The sequence below is a fragment of the Ailuropoda melanoleuca genome, chromosome 1 (assembly GCF_002007445.2).
Source record: "Ailuropoda melanoleuca isolate Jingjing chromosome 1, ASM200744v2, whole genome shotgun sequence".
Lineage (NCBI taxonomy): Eukaryota > Metazoa > Chordata > Mammalia > Carnivora > Ursidae > Ailuropoda > Ailuropoda melanoleuca.
This window is the reverse complement of record NC_048218.1, coordinates 98,263,181-98,282,795: the sequence shown is the minus strand read 5'-3', so window position 1 is coordinate 98,282,795 and position 19,615 is coordinate 98,263,181. Positions and strand designations below refer to the sequence as shown.

General features: G+C 35.4%; 1 pseudogene; it reads left to right on the top strand.

The window, feature by feature from the left end:
- LOC100474556 overlaps nucleotides 1–19,380 on the top strand; it is a 73,596-nt pseudogene extending 54,216 nt beyond the window's left edge.
- Nucleotides 19,381–19,615: the final 235 nt, after the last annotated feature.

Here is a 19,615-nt window from a genome sequence, read left to right as displayed (position 1 = left end):
TCCCTCTCTCGAGAATGATCAACATGGATAGATCTTGAGGGCATTTTGGTAAGTTAAATCGAGAAAGACAAATACTGTAAGATCTCACTTGTATGTGGAATATAAAAACAAACTCATTGAAGAAGAGGTCAGATTTCTTGTTACCAAGCATGGAGTCTGGGGAATGGGGAATTGGGAGAAGGTAGTCAAAAGGTACAAACTTATAAATATAAGTAGTAGGGTTATAATATACAATATGATGACTATAGTTAACATTTCTCTATGGTATATTTGAAAGTTCCTAAGAGAGAAAATCCTAGAAGTTCTCATTAAAAGGGAAAAAAAATTACAACTATATGAGGTGCTGTATGTTAATTAAATTTGTTTTGATAATCACTTCATAATATATATAGTCAAGTCATACTGTGTAACTTGTACAGTGTTATACGTCAAACTGCATCAGAGCAGTTAAAAATACAAAGCAAGTGTTGACATATCTCAAGGTAGAAATTGACTTCAATACCCCACTTACAATTCTGAATAGAATATATAGGTAAAAAATAAGTGACTGATTTGAACAACACAGCCTGAACAAACCAGTAACAAATACAAAGCATTAGTAACTAAAAACTTTTCCAAAAATAAAGGCCCAAGATGAGATTGCTTCACAGGTGAATTCTATCAAATATTTAAAGAAGAATTAATACCAATCTTCCTTAAACTCTTTCATAAAATAGAGGAGGGAATCCTTTCAAATTCATTTTATGAGGCCAGCATCTTATTGATATCAAAATCAGACGAAGACACTGAAAGTCAAGAAAACTCCAGGTCAATATCCCTGATGACCATAGATTCAAAAATTCTCCATAAAACACTAGCAAATCAAATTCAGCACATTAAAAAGAATCATACGCTATGACCAAGTGGGTTTTATCCCTGGGATGCAAGTGTATTAAGACATAGGCAAACTAATGTGATCTAACGCGTTAACAAAATCAAAGGCAAATACTATATGATTATTTTAGTTGATGCAGAAAAAGTATTTGACAAATTTCAATATCCATTCATGACAAAGTCTCAGCAAAGTAACTGTAGAAGGAACTTACCTCAACACAATGAAGTCAACATATGAAAGGTTCGCTGCTAACATCACATTTCAGGGAAAAAACAGAGCTTTCTCTCCAAGATCCACTATAAGGCAAGTCTGCCCACTCTCACCACTTCTTTTCAACATGGTACTAGATTTCTAGTCGGAGTAATGAGTCAAGAAAAAGAAAAGGCATTCAAATCAGAAAGGAAGAAGTACAAGGGTCTCCGTTGGCTGTGCTGAGAGTGAGCAGATTTGCCTTATACAGATATGAAGAATTAATACTGTTAAAATGTCCATACTACCCAAAGCACTTGAGAGATTCAGTGGAATCCTTATCAAAATCTCATGGCCGTTCTCCACAGAAATAAAACAATTCTACAATTCATATGGAACCACAAAAGACCCCTGGTTAGCCAAAGCAATCTCGAGCATGAATAATAAAGTTTTCTCTGATTTCAAACAAAGTTACAGTAATCAAAACAGTATGGTACTGGTATAAAAACTGACATTGAGATGACTAGAATAGAAAGCCCAGAAATTCATGCATCTATGGTCAACTGATCTTTGAGAAGGGTGGCAAGAACACACAATGGGGAAATGATGGTCTCTTCAATAAATAATGTTGGAAAAACTGAATATCTACTTGCAAAATAATAAAATTGGGCACATCTCACACCATATACAAAAAAAAAAAACCCTTAAAATGGAGTAATTTAAGACTTAAGACCTGAACCCTTAAAACTACTGAAAAAAATAACCAGAGGCAAAAATCTTTTGATATTGGTCTGGGAAATAATTTTTTGGCTATGACATCAAAAGCAGAGACAGTTAAAGCCAAAATAAACAAGTGAGTTTGTATCAAACTCAAAAGCTAGTGCAAAGCAAAGAAAATAATGAAACAAAATGAAAAGGCAACCAACAGAATGGGAGAAATATTTGCGAACTATATATCTGGTAAGGAGTTAATATTTAAAATATATAAGGAATTCATGTGACTCAATAGCAATAAATAATTTAAAACCAAAATTAAACAATGAGCAAAAACCTGATTAGGTATTTCCTAAAAGAAGACATACAAATTGTCAACAGGTATAATAGCATAAAGAAAGGAATTAAACAAATTGTTAAATGTACCTAAAAAATAAATTAATGTTTGTGATGCAGGATTTACATTTGAACATCATGTAACACATACAAAAGAACAACTTTCAATAAATGCTTATAGCATATCCCAGGGTAGGTCAAAGCCTAATAACCCTTCTACATTTATTATATAATTATCAGATTGCTATAATTGTTAATTTTCCCCTATAATTTGAGAGCTTCTAGTCATCATAGCACTTATTTTATTGATGGACATGGAAAAGATGCTCAAAAATTATTACCTCTCTTTAGGCTGGTGAATTGGTCAAAGCTGGGCCAGTTACTCCTTTCCTTGGGAATTTAGAAATCAGGATAAAATCAAAGTCCTTTCTAGTGATAGAAGGCATATATTTTAAAATTTAGGAATTATCCAAACTTCTGATGAGCACTGGGTATTATATGTAAGTGATGAATCACTAAATTCTACTCCTGAAACTAATAGAGCACTATATGTTAACTAATTGGAATTTAAAGAAAAACTTGAAACAACAACAACATTAAAGTCTATGTTTCTCAATATATAGAGAAAGATTTTAATGTTGAAGAAAAACAAAACAAAATGCCAAGAATGAGAGAAGATAATCCTGCCAGCTTTTTGGTTTTGGTTGCTGATACTTAAATTTTCTACCATTCCTATAGTTGCAAAAAACTATTTCATGAGTCAATGTTATGTTCTTTCTCTGAAGCTACTTTGAGTTAGAATTCTTTCAATAGAAAATAAATAAAACTGGCAGACAATGAATCATGGAACACTACATCAAAAACTAATGATGTACTGTATGGTGACTAACATAACATAATAAAAAAAATTTAAAAAAAATNGAATCATGGAAAACTACATCAAAAACTAATGATGTACTGTATGGTGACTAACATAACATAATAAAAAAAATTTAAAAAAAAACTTCAAATTAATGAGTAAGAGGAATTAGCCTAAAATAATTTTTATTTTTGAATTAAAGTGGGATAAAATATATAAAAAAATGACCTATACAATGTTAGAAAAAATAACATTCTAAAATTCTCAACCATATTGCCAAAGATTTAGAGATATTCAAAAGATAATCTATTTCTTGAGTTGACTTTTAAAAATACTTAAAGATGATTTGAAGACATAAAAGCAACCATTAACTAAAATTAAATTAGTGTGAATGATAAGACAAAATAAGCATATATACAAAATCCATATTACATAGCTAGTTATAATAAACAATGGAACAACCACAAAAATTCAAAATCATGAAACAAAAAAGACAACCTAAAAAATAGTATTTTGGTTATTACAAAATCTGAGATCAAAAGTTGAAAGTGTAAAATTTCAAACAGCTGTTTCATAAGAATAAAAAGATCAGAAATCTCCCAAATTCATGTTGGCTAGCAGATTAATAAATTAAAGGTAGCCAAAGATGGCAACATAGACAAAAAGATTTAAAAAACAAAGTACACTAAATCAAAAGTGTAGTTATAACTTGATAGCCAATAAAATTTTCAATGAAATTAAAAGAACTCAACCACTTTTGCAGAATAAAATAGCATGCAAATATTTGAGAAAAAGCTATTCCAGTGGAAGCCAAATTTTGCTTTGATTTTTACATTTACATAAGATTCCTGGGTTGAGGTTTCTCTGCAGTATACCAAAATATTAAATATTAAGCTGACAACTCATAGAATTATTTTAATAACGGATTTAAAAATTCAAATTAATTTTTAAAAATACAAACTAATCAAATGTGAGTGAAAAGAAATCTGAGATGGAAAAAGGAACAATGAAATTTAAACTAGTAATCAATATAGTAAGCTATAAAGCTGTATGTCGACCTTAGGAAGGTTAGCACTTCCAATTCATCTTCCACCATAGGATACTCACAGGGCAGTAATCAGCAGTGAGCATTTCTTTGCTATTGGCTTTGTGTGACCTGTTTTGCACACAGTTTGATACATCTCTGTAGGGAATGAGCTATCTGAACTTTCTTTTTCTCTCCCAACTATCAGGCTTACCCTAGAAGAAAGATTTAAAGAAAATAATGATAGAATTTTAGAAACATTTCATAACGAGCATATGTGCCCGTTTTTTAAAAGTGTACCAAAGTTAAATTAAAAATACTAATTTAGATTAGATTTTTCTTCTGTGTAAATGAAAAGAGATGTGGCCTTTTATAGTTTATATCCAATAAGTAGAGCTTAAGTATTCTCTTGATGTAACTAGTATTTAATTAGACAGTTTCTACTTAGTTTATNAGCATATGTGCCCGTTTTTTAAAAGTGTACCAAAGTTAAATTAAAAATACTAATTTAGATTAGATTTTTCTTCTGTGTAAATGAAAAGAGATGTGGCCTTTTATAGTTTATATCCAATAAGTAGAGCTTAAGTATTCTCTTGATGTAAGTAACTAGTATTTAATTAGACAGTTTCTACTTAGTTTAGAATTATTCCAAGAATTTCAAGACAAAATGACAAATAAGAATAATAATTGAGGTTTTGATATAAGCCAACATTGATTATTTTAAATAGTTTCCTTTATGTATTGGATTCCATATCTTTATTTCTATCTTTGTTTAGGTTGCTATAATAAAATACCATAGACTGAGTAGCTTTTAAATAATAGACATTTCTCATAGTTCTGGATGCTGGAAAGACTAAGAGCAAGGTACCAACAAATTCTTGTCTGGTGAGGACTGCTTCCTGGTTCATTAACAGTCCTCTCACTGTGCCCCTGCAGGCAGAAAGAGTGAGGGAACTCTCTAGGGTCTCTTTTATAAGGACACTAATCACATTCATGACGGCTCCACCCTCATAACCCAATCACCTCCCAAAGGTCCCACCTCTTAATACCATCACATTGAGATTTCAACACAAGGATGTTGGGGAGACACCCCAAACACTCAGTCCATTACTCTGCATTATATCTCATGATACATCCTAATTTGTCATGGATGTCTTATATTTTGGCAGTAATTTCCAATGTATAAATATTTTCATTGTGTCTAGCATGTCTGAAAATTTATCATTGGTTTTTAATTAAATTTCTAGTTTTTAAAACAAATCTGTGAGATAACATGATTTACTCTAGCAGTTATGATTAATAATTTAAAAAATCTCTCCCTATCTCTTATAAATTTTATCTAAAAGTCAATATCAATAACACAATTGCAAATGTATTTAAAATATTTTATAAGACATGAAAAATAAATCCTGGAAAATAAGCACTGGTTAAGACACTGAAATAACTAGGAATTATGGACTGTATATGAAATGAAATGAAATATCAAATGATAATGTATATCAAATGATAATATTAAGTTCAGGTACGTGTGTGTGGTTATTATATTATGTTTACATAGAAGAAACTTCTTTTTTCATCATGATAAATATTAAAGTATCTAGGAATAAAATGCTATCATATCTATAAATTATACACACAAATGCTATACATACGAGGAGAGTGAGAGCGGGAAAGGGAAGGGAAAAGAGGGAGAAAGAGAGAAATGTTAACAGTCCGTGAATGTTTAGGGAAGTGTATAGATTGCTGTTTTTGCCATTTTATTATCCTTGCAATAGTCCAAAATGATACTGGGGAGAAAAAGAAGGCCGGAAATATTTTTCATAGATTCCAGTGCAACCTTTGTTTCACAACATGTGGACGATGGTGCTGATGGTAGAAATAAAACTCCATTATGTTTTTTCCTTTGTAAAGTGTTTCCACAAGTTGAACTCCCTTTCCTTCCATATGTAACACCTATTAGAGAACAGAATAAAGGAACCGTCTTGATTAAGGGTCTATCCTTTTCCAGGTTTTTTGCATATATTTGTTTATTCTGTTAACTTTAGCAACCTTATTGGCTAGATATACTTACGCCGCTTCTTTTGGAAATAGGAAGTTAAGACTCAAAGTGACTAAGTAACTAAAGTCACCGTCTTACCAAGAGGCAAGGCCTGAACGCAGAGCCAGTTCAATTAAACTCCCAAAGCTTAGAATCTTTATGCTGCTTCAAAAAACAAACAAATTACACTTGCAGAAGCCAGTGTGCTTCACTGCTTAGTGGTAAGGTAGGAGGAGAATGTCCTTCACCTGAATCCTAATCTTTGTACTACTCCTCCCAGCAATGACATTTTCTAAGGAGAATGGCTGATAAGTTATTTTCAAATAGTTGGCCTAGCTGTATTTTTATAAACTGTGCCTTATTTTTCTTTTTCTTTTTTTTTTTTTAAACAAACGTCTTGGTGGATAATCAAATGGTTTTATAACCTCTTCCATTATGTTCTCAGGAATGCTTATATAGTCTGATAAGCCATTTATTCATTTAGGANATTCTCAGGAATGCTTATATAGTCTGATAAGCCATTATTCATTTAGGGATGTTGGCATTTTTATTTACATGATAGCTTCGGCCATGTCTAAGCAAGAAAAGAAATAATAAAAATGCCTCATTCATGATGGCAATCTCAATAGTAAGTGTGGATTTCCAGACTGTTTTTTCAGGAACACAGGATGTTTATCAGATGTGAAAGCAGCTGTATAAAGGGTTAGCAGACATAGTCACTGTCCATTTCACCAGCTCCCTAGAATCAGAATCTGTCACTATATAAATCAGTTATGAAGACAAAATCTTTCATGATGACACTTGGGAGAATTAAATTTATCTTCAATAAATCTATTTTGATCCATTCTGTGAAATCCTCAGGTTTTTAAACATCAAACACACATGAGAAAAAACAGCTGCAAGATTTCAAATGCCTGCGATGTAGTCCACATTTTAGTTTATTGGCATTTGCTCATTGGTATTTTCTTTTGTCCCCCATCTTACTGATCCATAATTGACATCCAGCACCATGTAAGTTTAAAGTATACAACATAATTATTTGACTTACATATATTGTACAATGGTTACCACAATAAATTTAGTTTAACAACCATCCTCTCATGTAGATACAAAAAGAAAAGAAAGAAAAAAATGTGGGTTTTTTTCCTTTTAATGTCAACTTTTAGGATTCACTCTTAACTTTCAGATATACTATACAGCTGTGTTCACGATAGCATCATGTTCTCTGCTATGTCCCTAGAATTTATTTGTAACTGGATTTTTGTACCTTCTGACCACTTTTATCTAATTCCTTCACCCCCTCAACCCCTGCTTCTGGTAACCACAGATCTGATCTCTTTTTTAATGAGTTTTTTGTTTGTTTTGTGGGGGTCGCACATATGAGTGAGATCATAAAGCATTTCTCTTTCTTTCTGACTTATTTTACTTAGCATAATCCCCTCCAGTTCCATGCACTTGTCATGAAGGACAGAATTTCCTTTTTAGTGGCTGAGTAGTATTCCATCGTGTGTGTGTGTGTGTGTGTGTGTGTGTGTGTGTGTGTGTGTGTGTGTGTATCCATTCCCAGGGACATTTAATACATTTCCATGTCTTGGCTGCTATGAGTAGGTGGTGCCTGCCTCTCTTCTATATGGTGTTTTCATTTCCTCTGGATGTTCCCACAAGAAGAATGACTGGATCATATAATAGTTCTGTTTTTAGTTTTTTTGGGGAAATTCCATACTGTTTTTCTTAGTAGTTACACCAATTTACAATCCCAAAAATGATGTACCAGGGTTCCATTCTCTGCATACCCATGCCAGCATTTGTTATTTTTTTTTNGTAGAAATAAAACTCCATTATGTTTTTTCCTTTGTAAAGTGTTTCCACAAGTTGAACTCCCTTTACTTCCATATGTAACACCTATTAGAGAACAGAATAAAGGAACCGTCTTGATTAAGGGTCTATCCTTTTCCAGGNTGTCTTTTTAGTAATACCCATTCTAACAGGTATGAGGTGATATCTCATTGTGGCTTTGGTTTGCCTTTGCCTTATGATTAGTGACGCTGAACACCTTTTCATGTATCTATTGATATTTTGTATATACTTTTGTGAAAAAGATCTAATGAGGTCCTGGCCAATTTTTTTGAATTAGATTATTTAGATTTTTGNGTTTTTTGCATATATTTGTTTATTCTGTTAACTTTAGCAACCTTATTGGCTAGATATACTTACGCCGCTTCTTTTGGAAATAGGAAGTTAAGACTCAAAGTGACTAAGTAACTAAAGTCACCGTCTTACCAAGAGGCAAGGCCTGAACGCAGAGCCAGTTCAATTAAACTCCCAAAGCTTAGAATCTTTATGCTGCTTCAAAAAACAAACAAATTACACTTGCAGAAGCCAGTGTGCTTCACTGCTTAGTGGTAAGGTAGGAGGAGAATGTCCTTCACCTGAATCCTAATCTTTGTACTACTCCTCCCAGCAATGACATTTTCTAAGGAGAATGGCTGATAAGTTATTTTCAAATAGTTGGCCTAGCTGTATTTTTATAAACTGTGCCTTATTTTTCTTTTTCTTTTTTTTTTTTTAAACAAACGTCTTGGTGGATAATCAAATGGTTTTATAACCTCTTCCATTATATTCTCAGGAATGCTTATATAGTCTGATAAGCCATTATTCATTTAGGGATGTTGGCATTTTTATTTACATGATAGCTTCGGCCATGTCTAAGCAAGAAAAGAAATAATAAAAATGCCTCATTCATGATGGCAATCTCAATAGTAAGTGTGGATTTCCAGACTGTTTTTTCAGGAACACAGGATGTTTATCAGATGTGAAAGCAGCTGTATAAAGGGTTAGCAGACATAGTCACTGTCCATTTCACCAGCTCCCTAGAATCAGAATCTGTCACTATATAAATCAGTTATGAAGACAAAATCTTTTATGATGACACTTGGGAGAATTAAATTTATCTTCAATAAATCTATTTTGATCCATTCTGTGAAATCCTCAGGTTTTTAAACATCAAACACACATGAGAAAAAACAGCTGCAAGATTTCAAATGCCTGCGATGTAGTCCACATTTTAGTTTATTGGCATTTGCTCATTGGTATTTTCTTTTGTCCCCCATCTTACTGATCCATAATTGACATCCAGCACCATGTAAGTTTAAAGTATACAACATAATTATTTGACTTACATATATTGTACAATGGTTACCACAATAAATTTAGTTTAGCAACCATCCTCTCATGTAGATACAAAAAGAAAAGAAAGAAAAAAATGTGGGTTTTTTTCCTTTTAATGTCAACTTTTAGGATTCACTCTTAACTTTCAGATATACTATACAGCTGTGTTCATGATAGCATCATGTTCTCTTCTATGTCCCTAGAATTTATTTGTAACTGGATTTTTGTACCTTCTGACCACTTTTATCTAATTCCTTCACCCCCTCAACCCCTGCTTCTGGTAACCACAGATCTGATCTCTTTTTTAATGAGTTTTTTGTTTGTTTTGTGGGGGTCGCACATATGAGTGAGATCATAAAGCATTTCTCTTTCTTTCTGACTTATTTTACTTAGCATAATCCCCTCCAGTTCCATGCACTTGTCATGAAGGACAGAATTTCCTTTTTAGTGGCTGAGTAGTATTCCATCGTGTGTGTGTGTGTGTGTGTGTGTGTGTGTGTGTGTGTGTGTGTGTGTGTGTGCCATTCCCAGGGACATTTAATACATTTCCATGTCTTGGCTGCTATGAGTAGGTGGTGCCTTCCTCTCTTCTATATGGTGTTTTCATTTCCTCTGGATGTTCCCACAAGAAGAATGACTGGATCATATAATAGTTCTGTTTTTAGTTTTTTTGGGGAAATTCCATACTGTTTTTCTTAGTAGTTACACCAATTTACAATCCCAAAAATGATGTACCAGGGTTCCATTCTCTGCATACCCATGCCAGCATTTGTTATTTTTTTTTGTCTTTTTAGTAATACCCATTCTAACAGGTATGAGGTGATATCTCATTGTGGCTTTGGTTTGCCTTTGCCTTATGATTAGTGACGCTGAACACCTTTTCATGTATCTATTGATATTTTGTATATACTTTTGTGAAAAAGATCTAATGAGGTCCTGGCCAATTTTTTTGAATTAGATTATTTAGATTTTTGCTTTTGAGTTGTAGGAGTTGTTTATATATTTAGATATTAACTGCTTATTAGATATATGGTTTGAAAATATTTTTTCCCATTCTGTAAGTTGCCTTTTCATTTTGTTCATAGTTTCTTTTGCTGTGCAGAAGGTTTTAAGTTTGATTTAGTCCAACTTGTTTATTTTTCAATTTTTTTTGCTTGTGCTTTCATTATTGTATCTAAGCAAAACAAGAAAAATCATTGCCAAGACTTATGTCTAAGAGCTTTTCTCCTGTTTTTTTTTTTCTTTTTCCTGAGTTTTATGGATTCTTATATTTGAGTCTTTTTGGGGGGTTAACTTCTCTGAATGGTGTAAGATAGGGGTCTACTTATATTGTTTCACAGTAATCATCCAATTTTCCCAGAACCATTTTTTAAAGTGACTGCCTTTTCTTCATTTAGTGTTCTTGGCTCCCTTGTCGAGTATTAGCTGATCATATATACATGGATTTATTACCGGGCTCTTCTCTGTTCCATGTGTCTGCTTTTGATTGCAATACCATTCTGTTTTAATTTCTATAGTTTTATAATACAGCTTAAAATCAGAAAGTGTGATATCTCCTGTTCTATTATTTCTCAGGAATGCTTTGGCCATTTGAGGTCTTCATATACATTTTATTATTTTCTACTTTTGTAAAAAAAAAAAAAAACCACTGGAATTTTTGTAGATACTGCATTGACTCTGCAGTTAGCTTTGGGTAGCGTGGAATTTTTAACAATATACTTGCAGTCAATGGACATGGATACCTTTCAATTTATTTGTTCCACCTTCAATTTATTTCATCAGTGTCTTGTTCAGTGTAGAGAGCACTACCTCCTTAGTTAAATTGAATCCTTAGTATGTTATTGGTTTTGATGGTATTGTATACTGCAGTGTTTTCTATTTCTTTTCCAGATAATTTGTTAGTCTATAGAAACACTACTGATTTTTATTTGTTAATTTTGTATCCTGCAACTTTACTGAATTCATTTGTTAGATCTAAGGGCTTTTGCTGGAGTCTTTAGGATTTCCTATATAAAATCATGCTATCTACAAAAGACTATTTTACATCTTCCTTTCCACTTCTGATGTCTTTTATTTTTTTCTTGCCTGATTGTTCTGTATAGAACCTCAAGTACCGTATTGAATAGAAGTGGTGAGAGTGGGCATTCTTGTCTTGTTCCTCATTTTAGTGGAAAAGCATTCAATCTTGTATTATTGAGAATGATATTAGCTGTGGGCTTGTCATGTGGACTCTATTTTATTGAGATTCTTTATATCTATACCAAATTTGTTAAGAGATTTTATCATAAACAGATGTTGAATTTTGTCAAATGCTTTTTCTGCATCTGTTGAGATGATGATTTGATTTTTTTCATTTATTCTATTAATGTAACATGCCACTTTTAGTTGTGTATGTTGAACCATTTTTTTAATCGGGGTAGATCCCACTTGATCATGGCAAGTGATCCTTTTAATGTACTGCTGAATTCAGTTTGCTAGTATTTTATTGAGAATTTTTGCATTTAAAATCATTAGGGATATTGGCCTGTGGTTTTCTCTTAACGTACTTAAAGCTTTTTCCTTTTCTGGCTTTGGTATCAGAGTAATGTTGGCCTCATAAAATAAGTTTGGGAGTGTTCCCTTATTTTCAGTATTTCAGAAGAATTTGAAAAGGATTAGCATCAATTTTTCTATAAAGGTTTGGTGAAATTCACCAGCGAAGACATCTATCTGGACATGGGATTTCTTCATTGGGAGATTTTTTTTTTTTTATGTTTCAAGTTTCTACTTAATTTTTTTTAAAGATTTATTATTTATTTATTTGACAGAGATAGAGACATCAGCGAGAGAGGGAACACAAGCAGGGGGAGCGGGAGAGGAAGAAGCAGGCTCATAGCGGAGGAGCCTGATGTGGGGCTCGATCCCACAACGCCAGGATCACGTCCTGAGCCGAAGGGAGACGCTTAACCACTGTGCCACCCAGGCGCCCCCAAGTTTCTACTTAAATTTTAATTAGTTAGCATATAGTATTAGTTTCAGGAGTAGAATTTTGTGATGTGTCACATAAAACACCTGGTGCTCATTACAACAAGGGCCCTCCTTAATACACATCACCCATTTAGCCCATCCCCTGTCCACCTCCCCTCCAGCAACCCACAGGTTGTTCTCTTTAGTTAAGAATCTCTTATGGTTTGCTTCCCTCTCTTTTTTTTTTTTCTTTCCCCTATGTTAATCTCTTTTGTTTGAGTGAATTCCACATATGAGTGAAATCATATGGTACTTATCTTTCTCTGACTGGTGTCTTTCCCTTAGCATAATACACTCTAGTTCTATCCACTTGTCCTTGTAAATGGCAAGATTTCATTCTTTATGATGTCTGAGTAATATTCCACTGTGTGTGTGTGTGTGTGTGTGTACACACTACTTCTTTATCCATTCATCAGTCGATGGACATTTGGGTGCTTCCCATAATTTGGTTATTGCTAATTATGCTGTTTTAAGTATTGGGGTGCATGTGAACCTTTGAATCACTATTTTTGTATCCTTTGGATAAATAGCTAATAGTGCAATTGCTGGATCATAAAGTCATTTATTTTAACTTTTTGACTGTTTTCCAGAGTGGCTGCACCAGTTTGCATTCCCTCCAAAAGTGTAAGAGGGTTTCCTTTTTTCTGCATCCTTGCCCAACATCTGCTGTTTCCTGTGTTGTTAATTTTAGCCATTCTTACAGGTGTGAGGTGATCTCATTGTAGTTTTTATTTGTGTTTCCTAGGACCTTGGGATCATGACCTGAGCTGAAGGTGGATGCTTAACCACTGAGCCACCCAGGAGCCCTTAGGTCAGTGATTCTTTCTTTAAGTGTGATTTTGAAGATCTTGTCAGAATTCTTCAGTTTAGTTACTGAATTTTTCAGCTCTAGGATTTCTGTGCTGTTGTTTTTTTTTAAATGGTTTCAATTTCTTCATTGAATTTCTTGTTCTGTCCATGTATTTTTTTCTAATTGTATTTAGTTGTCTGTGTGTTCTTGTAGTTCACTAAACTTTAAGAGAATTATATTGCATTTTTGACGGTTCATACTTCTCCATTCCTTTAGAGTCAGTTATTGGAGTTTTATTACTTTGGTGGTGCTGTGTGTACCTGCTTTTTGTGATTCTATTTATTATCTTGGTATCTGCACATTTGAATAAGCAGTCTCCTACTCCAGACCTTACAGGTTCACTTTGGCAGAGATATCTTTTCACCAGTCAACTCATTTTAGGTTTCCGGACATGTCTGTTGTAATGTCCTTGGGCAGGAGGGCTTGCTATTAGGGTCTATGTTTTGGTGAGGATGCAACCTGAGCTCTGAAGTTGGGGTGGGGGGTGCCATTGGTTATGAACAGTTTGATAGTACTGATGAATTGGTTCCCCACCCAAATGAGACCATAGGATTGGCTCCATGGTTTCTTGGATTTTCTGATCAGGCTTCTTAGGTAGTCAGGACTGAGGACTATATTCAGCAATAGGCAAGACCATGAATTGGCTCCCCTTCCCTGGTCGAGTATCAGCATGGTTTCCAGAGCCTGCATAGCTCATTGTTTGGGAACATAAATTAGGCAAGACTGTGCACTGAATTTCTTGGTGAGATGGCGCTACCTGTTTTGCTCTGCAGGTGGCTTAAGCCATGGGCTGTGCTCTTTGTTCAAGTGCCCCTGTATGCTGGGCTGTTGGATGGGTTACACAGATTCTAATGTGCTCGGGTTTGATTCCCTTATGAAGCAATCTGAAAGCTGTATTTAACAATGGGTAGGGCTGTGAATTAATTTCACTGCATATGCCAGGCAGGAGGACTGCCTCCAAGGCTGGCAAGGCTCTTTGCTTGTGGTCTTGACTTGAGCCTACCGACTCCCTAGGTTCCTTGACTGAATGGGGCCACTGGCTTTGCTCTGAGTGACTCACTCTATCTGCCAGATTCTCTGCTCCAATGTTTCTGGGCTATATAGCTTTCAGGTATTCCAGCCAGGTTTTCTGGTCAGGCATGGCTGGGAGCTATACTTTACCAGTGGGTAAGGTTTTGAATTAGCTACCCTGCCTAGGCAGGGACAGAGAAAGCTCGAGGGCCTGGCTCTTTGTTTGAAGACCCAAATCAGGCAGACGGGTACCCTGCCAAGTTTCCTGGTCAGGTTGTGCTACTGTTTGACTCTGCAGATGAGCAAAGATAGTGGTTGAAAGTACCTGGGCATTGTAGGTAGGAATTCAGTCTGCCAAAATCTGAGTTCTGGGTATTGCAAGCCTCTATCTATTTTCCTTCACAATTTGATTCCCAGTGGTTAGCCCTGCAGATTCTCACATAGCCCTTATAGGATGAGACTGGATTGGAGACTCCCAAGAAGTGACCCATAACACTGGGGAGTTGAACGTACACCTTGGCCTCTCGTTTCCCACTGGAGTGCCTTAAGCTCAGGTGAGACCAGTCAGTGTGGTGCTGCGCCAGCCTGGGGGGTAGGCAAATTTGTCAGCATGTAACCTCTCCCCTTACCCATTTAATGTGATCTGTCTTGGTCTTTATGGTACTAAGGACTGCCTCAGTCTTACTCCTGTGTTCTAGGATTTTCTCAGTTGTAGCCTTGTCCATGAATGGCTGTTAGTTGTTGTTCTTGTGAGGAAAAGCAAAGCTAGGCATCAGCTCTGTTGCCATCTTGGTAACATCACTCCTCTAGTATTTTCATTCATTAGTGTCTCTCCCTGTTACTGGGCAGTAAACATTAAACTATTATTTGCATTGATTTGACATGGTGCATTTAAGTTAGAGGGGTATTTTCATGTTTTTTCTTTGGGCTCAAATTCTTCTATACATTGGTTCATATAATATAAGTATTTTATTTATCCTTATACATGGCATACTGCCTGGCTGCTATCTGAAAAGCATATGAAATAATATATGTCATCAAAAAGAGCAACTATTTCAAGACCATGCTTGAGTTCTACAGTCAGTTTTGATTTCCAGTTATTTTAGATTTTCATACACACACTCAAAGGTCTCTTTCAGAAGTACCTTGAAATAAGTAATGGTAAAGGTAGCTCCTTGAAAGTATCAAAGCCCTTCTTTTAAGTTACAAGTGTGCATGAGAGCCTAGAAGGGACACTTATGCAAGTGTATTATATAAATTACAAAACTGACTCACTCTTTGCTCGTCTATGAGTTTTGTAAATCAAGCAGAGCCAAGTGTGGGGAAAAAGGCACTTTAATAGTTCTCTACTTTCTAGTCCTCCCCCTTTAGCTCCTAGAGGAAACGGTGACTCCTTTTTGGTGTTTAACAAACAAAAAAAAAGAACAATAGTAAAACAAAATAGATATACACATATATATCGGATTTCTAACTTGTGAGCCAACCTAGCACAGATAATTCTGAAAGCCTGTACAGTAATCAAAAAGAAAACCTGGTGAGCTGGCTTTTATTCAGTACTTCATTTAAAGTCATGAAGCTTCTGAAAGGTCAGAAACTGGTTTTTAATGGATAGTCAAGTAGCATTGGAAAGTAGGGCAGGAAGACTTTCACTGTGTAAATTTTTAGAGGGTTTGACAGTGGGTCTCCAGAGGAGTGTCAGCTGTTTGAGATTAGGATCAAATATTTGTGCACAAGATAATTCCACTTGCTTTTGGGTGCAAAAGGGGATAGAACAGTGTTAGTTGGCATTGCAACAGCATCTTTGTGCTGCACGTGCATTTCATAGTTGCCTCTCTTTGACTGTGGTACTTCTGAATAACTTCATAAATTAACTCTTAAGTAAGTTATACATATTTAAAAGTTGAAAACTGAATTATTAAAAATAATGAGTTTTTTTTTCAAAAAGGCTTCTAAAGTAAAACTCTAAATGGACACTAAATCAACGTCAACAAAAATTGTACAAATGATAGAATGACCGAGGACTTTTTTTTTTTACTTCTAAATTAAAATAGCTAGATGCAATAGAACATGTTCTGAACAGCAAGTCTTAGGTTTACTACTGGAAGCATTCAAAGTATAAAAGAATCTAAACTTAAAATCATGTATCATTTTTGCTTTATTATCAGAGTATCACCTCTTACTCTTTTACCCACCATCCCTCCACCCTCCAGTTGTTCAACCAATGTAGCTTCCTACAGGCAGAGTTACAGCATCCCCAGATTACATGAAGTTACCTAGGACATTCTTAACTGATGTTGCCAGCCAGAAAGGAGCTAAATTCTAATGACTCATCATGGTGCAGCTTTTGTGGAAAAGAAGGCTTTGCTCCCCCAAAACAAGAGGGGTTTTCAAGAACTCTTACTAAACCCACTTTTATTTCATGGTAGTTCTTTCCAGTCTGCCTTCAATGAATCACATATATGTGTATTTACTTTTCTATGTTCAATATTATGGTGATAGACACATTGTTTTTACTCTCTCTTTTTTACTTCATGTTATTAAATACTTCTTAAAAGCTTGATTTTAATGGCATTTAACGGATTTAAATGACATTTAAGACCATGAACTTCCTTTGAGGTTCTCTTGTGGGCAGAAATAGCAGAATCCTCCCCAATCAAGGGATTAGCTAAGTATTGCCTATTATCCCCTTAAGGATTTCACCTGACAGTGGCTTTTTAGGTGGATGCCAGCTCTCAGTTCCTACATGAATTACATTTCCCTGCACTTATACTTACAACTAGGTGTAGCAGACCACAAAAGAATGACTACAAAGCCTGATCTGACAGGATGCACCAGACACAGCAAAGAATTACAAAATTTTATCAAGTTATATTGACACAAACCTGATGAATTCAGGTGAGAATAAGTCTAAGAGTGCTATACAAGGGATGAAAAAAATGTTAGATCTAGCCGAATTTATTGATGTGGGTACTGACCAAAAAGACCCTGAACAATATTGAATTAACAATAGTTAATGCATTATTTTGAATATATGAAAGTAGCTCTAACACTTTACTCAGTTGCTTAAATAAAACCTGGGCTCAAAAGTGGCCTGCATTAAATGAAGTTGAGATTTTGGAACATACTTGTTACACTCTAAAAGGAAAATTAAAGGTTTAAGGAGATGAGTGTACTTATAAATTTATTACGTAGGATCTCCCTGTCCCTTAAGTCTGTCACCTGGGACTTTCCAGGACTGATGTGTCCTCCACCAATACCTTGAGCAACATATTTCTTTGAAAAACATCAATTTCACTGAAAAAACTCTATTATTATTGTCTGTTATCTGCAAGCCAAAGATTACAGCTGGATATACTGTCATTGCAGTGAGTTCTCAGACCTAAGTGGGACGATAGATCCCAGGGCTGCAGATACGGCTTCATGATCAGAAGCTAGGTGAACACGGTCATCATAAGTAGCAACAGAGTTTTCAGTAATCAGAATATTTTGACACAGATCTTTGGTAGGAACTAATTAATTATAGGGACACTAGGCTTGAGATACATGAATATTTCCTTAAAATCAAGTGGGAAAACCTCACAGTTTACTCAATTCCCAGTCTTGAGCCAATTCACAGAACTAGACTATGAACTTTGAATCAAATAAATTGTTTGTTCCTTCCCAAGTGTATGACTTCTAGCTATGCATCAAAGCCACCTGACTTAATTAACACCATTCCGGACAACAGGATTAGCTGAGAAGAAATCTAGGGCAATCAGCCTGTCTTTAAGGATGTTTCACATATCACATCTTCTCATATTCCATTGGTCTGAAATACTCTCATGGCAATATGTCACTGCTCAGGAAATTGAGGATGTAATCTGTAGCTGAGAAGCTATATGCTTATTCAAACTTCAAGAATTCTATTACTAAAGACAAAAAAGAAAAATGAGTAATGAATGAAAAATAGCAGTATCTGTTAAATCTTTTTTAAAGATTTATTTATTTATTTGAGAGAGAAGAGATGGAGAGAATGATAGCTGGGGGACGTGCAGAGGGAGAGGGGAAGAGAGAATCTCAAGCAGATTCCACGATGGGCATAAGCCTGATGCCGGGGCTCCATTTCACAACACTTAGATTGTGACCTGAGCCAAAACCAAGAGTCGGGTGCTTAACCAACTCAGCCATCCAGGTGCCGCTCTGCTAAATCTTTATAGTGCTTCCCTCCCTTCCCATTTACCTTATTTTTTAAGTTAACGTAGCTTAACAACTTTCTTTGTGCCAGCCTACTTGATATAACAAATATATTTAGAATTCTGAATCATAAGTTTTGAATAATATAGATTCTTTGTGAACATATTAGGCAAAGACTATGGTGAATTTTTGGAAATAATCTAAAGCGTATCTCAGGAAATATCAGAGTTGAACTTACACGACCAGTTTTTCTAATCATGATGATAGATAATAGAAATCACTAATAAGAGATAATTGAACGCTTCTTCTCCAAGAACTAAATGGCGGATGATGCCAGTATTGCTGAAGAACCCTGGAACAGGAGGCTACTGGAGGTTTTGGCAGTGACATCCGGGGCCTGGGTAGGGGCTGTAGCTGAGGCCATGGAGCTTACAGAGGCAAGGCCAAGGACAAGGAGTATATCCCCATCACCATGTGGGCCACCTGGTTAAGAACATAAAGATCAAGTTCCTGGAGGAGATCTATCTCTTCTCTCTACCCCTCAAGGAATCTGAGATCATTGACCTTTTCTTGGGGATATCCCTCAAGGATAAAGTTTCGAAGGTCATGCCTATGCAAAAGCAGACCCAAGCTGACGTTTGTTGCCATCAGAGATTACAATGGACACATTGGTCTGGGTATTAAGTGTTCCTAAGGAGATGGTGTTAAGTGTTCCACTGCCATCCCTGGGGCCATCATCCTGGCCAAGCTTTCCATCACCCTGTGCAGCGAGGCTACTGTGGTAACAAGATCAGCAAGCCCCACACTGTCCCATGCAAGGTGACGAGCCACAGTGGCTCTGTGCTGGTGTGCGTCATCCTTGCCCCAGAGGCACTGGCATTGTCTGCAAAGCTATTGAAGATGGCCAATATTGACAACTGCTACACTTCAGCCAGGGGCTATGCTGCCACCCTGGCAAATTTCACCAAGGCCACTTTTGATGCCATTTCCAAGACTTACAACTATCTCATCCCTCACCTCTGAAAGGAGATTGTATTCACCGCGTATACCTATCAGGAATTCACTGACCATCTTGTAAAGACCCACACCAGAATTTCCGGTGCACAGTACCCAGGCTCCAACTGTGGCCACCACATAGTTTTATAGAAGAAAAATAAAGCCTATTTAAAAAAAAGATGATTGAACAAAAATGTTTTTGAATTAAATATCATACTTTAATTCATGGTTCTGAATAAATAATTATGAAAATTTTAAAACACTTATGATAATGATCTAAAAACACACATAAGATGAAGGTAATGCAGTAGTACAAAATTATGAAAACAAAGAGTTAAGTGTTCAGGATAAGAACTTAGGAGAAAACAAAAATAAAA